This window comes from Carettochelys insculpta, chromosome 6 (assembly GCF_033958435.1).
Source record: "Carettochelys insculpta isolate YL-2023 chromosome 6, ASM3395843v1, whole genome shotgun sequence".
NCBI lineage: Eukaryota > Metazoa > Chordata > Testudines > Carettochelyidae > Carettochelys > Carettochelys insculpta.
Window position 1 is genome coordinate 32,087,405 of NC_134142.1, and position 6,000 is coordinate 32,093,404.

The window sequence follows — 6,000 nt, forward strand, 5'->3', positions numbered from 1 at the left end:
TTTAAAACTCAGCAAACTCAGCATTACTTCCTGTTGCAGCTGTGAGGCTTAGTAAAACAGGACTAAGCAATTGTGATAACACTTCTGCATTTAATGGTAAGGGACTTCTGATTTTTTTTTTGTTTGTTTCATGAAAAATGAGTTGCCTACTACTATATAAGGCTACAAATTGTACAGGTGACTCATTATAACGCAGAATGTGATACTTATCAAACAGAAAAAATGCTGTTGTGGTAAAGACATGAGCCTGAGACTCTTGATAGCTGTATTCAGTTGTGTCAGATGCCTGATGTGAGTCTAATGCAATCATTTAATCTTTTGTCTCATGTCTTCATTGACCAAATGGGGATAATGAAACTTCTGTATTTGACTGCAATGTCAGAAGGATAAACGCTATTGATTGTAAGGGTTCAAGTACCAGTGATGGAAGCCATATAAATGCCCACATAAATAAAGCCTGTCTTTTCTGGTCTTCCACACCTTATTGTTAGTTTGGGTGTGGAGTGATAATCTACTACACATTTTAGAGTACAGCAATTGTTACAGAAAAGTCATTGTGATATCTGCTTCAGCAGCTTTTCGATCATAAATGGTGTATGTTGTAGAATGGCAGTATGTTCACTTCTATTTTAAGATGGGAAGTTACCCAACTATGGACTCCATGCTGTATGAGTGTTTTCAGCAAGTTGTCTTCCTAAAAATATAATTAATAGGGCTGTCAACTAATCGCAGGACTGGTATTACACATCCGGCAGGGAGGACTCTAAAGGCTCTGCATGGAGGAAGCCAGGTGATACTCAGCTTTGCAGCTGAGCGCTGTTGATTTGTGAATGATCTTGCCATTGAATGTGATGAGGAGTGGGATCTCTGAAGTAAAGTGCATCCCACTGAGTCCAAGGAGGCCACTGATATGAGTAGGACCTTGCTGGCCAGTAGGCACCAGGTCAGAGACCTCTGCTACAACCACAGGATGCACACCCATCCTGGGAGCCATAAGAGTAGATTAGTAGCCCTCATTGCTCATGGAGTGTTGAGAATCAGGACAATGATGACCCCAACTTGGATGTGGAAAGCTCCTGGGATCTGGGAGACACGGGTGGAACGACAATGGAGGAAGTGAGTAGGTGATCAATTTATCCATTGTGCAGAATAACGCAGGAAACAGTGACTCAGATGAAAGCACATGTCCTGCCAAAGGCAGCATTGGCCCTGATCCAAAGACTGGTATCAGGGTGTCCAAGTATATAGATGTTGAGGATGGTAAAAGCGGCGAGGGAATCACCTATGGCACTGACTGCAGTGGGGCTGAGGAATTTACCAGTACTGAAGTCCCCCATACTGATTTCAGTGCCATCTCTGTCACAACTGGAAAGGCAGTGTTGGTTGCAGTGTGGAGGGACACAAAATTCAGTTGCATAATGAACTCCAGGGGCTATTAAAAGCACATCTCTGACAGTCTTCCACCAGCAGTAGGGCTGGGGCTGAAAGGCAGAGGGAGGTTGTCTGCAGTGTTCCCTGTAAGCTGAGTGCTTGGATGGACGTCCAGAAGAGATTCAGGTGTCACCCAGCTAGTTTGCAGTGCCCACAGCCATCTAAAATGGGCAGTACACATTTCTGTTGGTGAACATCCACAGGTGCCTTGGTTCACATAACAAATGAGCTATGAGGAATGAATGCTGCCCCCTACAGACCTCAGAAGAATACATGCCTTCATCTTATCTTTGCTGAAAGAAGGGAAATGGCCAATTATTTGTGTAGCTAGAATTTAGTTAATATGCATTTCACTTTACATATAAAAACTGTTAGTCAGCTATGTAACTTGTTCTTCTAGATGTGTTGCTCATATCTATTCATGTTAAGCGTGTGCATGCCACATGCACAACTGTTGGAAAGTTTTACCCCAGCTGCTATCTGTTGGGTTGCCTGTGGAGCCCCCACCAGTGCAGAGCTCTATATATGACCCTGCTGACCCAACCACCACCTCAGTTCCGTCTTGCTGGCTAATCTGACATTGGGATGGAGGGTGTGTATTGAATAGATAAAAGCAACTCTGTTGCTATGCCATGACTCCATAGCTCTTTGTTGGGTAAATAGTTGTAAATACTTCTCTCTGGAGTAGTTGGAAACCTTCCTGACAATTCCATCCTTGCCACCATGGATGTAGAGGCTCTCTACACCAATATTCCACATGAAGATGGATGACAAACTATCAGGAATACCATTCCTGATGTTACTACAGCAAATCTGGTGGATGACCTACGTAACTTTGTTCTCACTTTGTTATTTTCAATTTGGGGACAATTTATACCTCTAGATTAGCAGCACTGCTATGAGTACTCGCATGGTCCACAGTATGCTAACATTTTTTTGGCTGACTTAGAACAACGATTCCTTAGTTCTCGTCCCGTTACCCCTCCTTTACTTACGCTAAATTGGTAAAGAGACTCTGGAAGAATTCCATGGAGATTTTAACAAGCTGCACCCTACCATCAATCTCAGCCTCGACCATTCCACATGAGAGATACGTTTCCCGGACACCACCGTACAAATCACAGATGGCCACATAGACACCACTCCCTACCGGAAACCCACTGACTGCTACACTTACCTACATTCTTCCAGCTTCCATCAAGCCCACACCACACAATCCAACATTTATAGTCAAGCCCTTATATACAATCACATCTGCTCTGATCCTACTGAGAGAGACCAAAAACTTCAAGACCTCTACCAAGCATTCATAAAACTTAATTACCCACTGGGAGAAGTGAAAAAACACATTGACAGGGCCAAATGAATATCAGAAACCTACTACTTCAAAATAGGCCCAAGGAGATCAATAAAAGAACACCACTTGTCATCACTTATAGTCCCCATCTCAAACCCCTAAAACACATAATTAAAAACCTACAACCTGTTCTAGATCATGATGCTACACTCCAGAAGGCCCTAGATGACGGGCCTGTCATCTGCTACAGACAACCTCCTAACCTAAGAAAGATTCTGACTAGGAATCACAGGCTACACAACAGTAATATTAATCCTGGAATTTTCCTTGCAACAAACCCCACTGCCAATATTGTCCACATGTTTATTCTGGGGACACCATCACTGGACCTAGCTATGTTAGTTACAAGATCAAAGGCTCATTCTCGACTATTTCGACCTATATTATATATGCCATTATGTGCCAACAATGCCCTGCCACTATGTACATTTGACAGACTGGGCAAACTCTGCCAAAAGAAGAATGGACACAGAGCAGACATCAGGAATCTCAAAACACATATGCTGGTCAGTGAACACTTCAATGGAGTGGGCCATTTTGTTAAAAACCTGAGAATTTGTGTCTTAGAACAAAAAGACTTTAAAAATAGATTACATAGAGAAATTTGTGAATTGGAGTTCATATTCAAATTCAACACATTAACATTTGGCATGAACAAAGACAACAATTACCTCACATTACAAGGACAGTTTCCCTTCCTTTGGTGCTCATAATTATCTCAGGCAAGACACTTAACATCTTCCACCCCTCTCCTTCAGTCGTTTGTACTTGATTGGTTGGTTTTTATTGCAATTTTTGCTGTCTTTCTTTCTTTCTTTGGACCTCTGTACTTACAGATGTCACTTTGTACTGGAAATACTATTGATCTGATTAACTGGGTCTGTCCCACAAAAGCTCATCACCAAGTAAATAATTTTGTTAGTTTTAAAGTGCTACGTTTTTGCTGTTTTGTTTTGTCTAGAGTAGTTGCTTGTTCTAGTTAGTTAGTGTTAGCAGTCAGTGCGAGGAGATGGGTGCACACAGTTACTTCACTAATATAGAATATGATTATTAAAAAAACCCAGTAAGATCAGAAAACCAAAATTAGTGTATTTGCAAATATATTGGTCACTAAAATTAAAGAGTAAGGAAAATTTAAGAATATTTAATTTTTTTTTTGCTTTCTAATTAGGTTACCAGGAAACCAGTATCTCACAGTAACCTAATCAATGATGCATATGATCCAAATGATTACAGCGCTCACATTTGTGTGAAGAGATGAGAAATAGTTTTCAATTGCTCTTCTTTTAAAAAAAAAAAAAGTTAGGATGTGCTTGGTTTACCCAGAACATATTTCTTCATTTATTATGGGAAGAGAGTGAGACCATTCACACCTTTGGTCTATGAAAACAAAAAAGCAGTCCAGTAGCACTTTAAAGACTAACAAAATAATTTATTATGTGATGAGCTTTCATGGGACAGACCCACTTCTTTATACCATAGCCATGCCAGAAGAGACTCAATATTTAAGGCACAGAGAACCAAAAATAGTAATCAAGGTTGACAAATCAGAAAAATTATTATCAAGGTAAGCAAATCAGAGAGCAGAGGGGCAGAAGCAGGGGAGGAGTCAACAATTAGATAAAGAAAAGTATGCAAAAGAGCCCCTATAATGAGCTAGAAAATTGTCATCTCGCTTCAAACTACGGGTTAATGTGTCAAATTTGAATATAAAAGAGTGCTCAGCAGCCTCTCTTTCCAAACATCTGTGAAAATTCCTTTTCAGTAAAACACAGATTTTCAGGTCATTAACAGAATGGCTCACTCCATTAAAGTGCTGGCTGACAGGTTTGTGAATCAGGAGTGTTTTTATGTCTGTTTTATGCCCATTAGTTCTTTGTCTAAGAGAGTTTGAAGTCTGTCCAATATACAAGGCATGTGGGCATTGTTGGCACATGATGGTATATATGATGCTAGTTGAGGAACATGAGAATGTGCCTGTGAGTCTGTGAATAACCTGGTTAGGTCCAGTGATGGTATCTCCAGAACAGATATGTGGACAAAGTTGGCAACAGGGCTTGTTGCAAGGAAAAGTTCCAGGATTGGTGTTCCTCCAATATGGACTGTGGTTGTTGGTGAGAATCATCATAAAGTTGGGAGGTTGTCTGTAGGAGAGAACAGGCCTGTCACCTGGGGCCTTCTGGAGTGTGGCATCCTGATTAAGGATAGGTTGGAGGTATTAATAATACGTTGCAGTGGTTTGAGTTGGGGGCTGTAGGTAATGACCAGTGGTGTTCTGTTATTCGCTTTTTTGGGCCTATCTTGTAATAGCTGGTCTCTCGGTATTAGTCTGGCCCTGTCAATTTGTTTTTTTTTATTTCTCCTGATGGGTAATTCAGGTTAATGAATATTTGGTAGAGATCTTGTAGTTTTCGGTCTCTGTCAGTAAGATCTGAGCAAATGTGATTGTACCTAAGGGCTTGACTGTAAACAACTGATCTAGTTGTGTGTGCAGGATGGAAGCTGGAAGTGTGTAGGTAAGTATAGTGATCAGTGGGTTTCCAGTAGAGTGTGGTACTGATCAAGCCATCCGTGATTTGTACCATAGTGTCCAGGAAATGTATGTCTTCCATGGAGTAGTCGAGGCATCAGTTGATGGTGGGGTGCAGATTGTTAAAGTCTCTGTGGAATTCTTCTGGAGTCTCTATACCATAGGTCCAAATCCTTAAAGATGTCATTGATGTATCGTAAGTAAAGGAGGGGTAATAGGGGACGAGAGCTGAAGAATCGTTGTTCCAGGTCAGCCATAAATATACTAGCATATTGTGGGGCCATGTGGGTGCCCATAGCAGTTCCACTAATCTGGAGATATAAATTGTCCCCAAATCGGAAATAATTGTGGGTGAGAACAAAGTTACAGAGGTCAGACACCAGATTGGCTGTGGTGACATCAGGGATGATATTTCTGATCACTTGTAATCCATCTTCAAGTGGAATATTAGTGTACAGAGCCTCTACATCCATGGTGGCAAGGATGGTGTTGTCAGGAACTTTTCTGATGTTTTGTGATTTCCTCAGGAAGTCAGTGGTATACGTGGACTCCCTCCTCAAGCCCTATGCCACCAATGCTCCCAGCTATCTCCGAGATACCACTGATCTGATAATGGGAAGGACCTGTGAAGGGTCAGTGCTAACTTTCATTCAGATAAAACTAAAGGGAACAGCTCTATAAG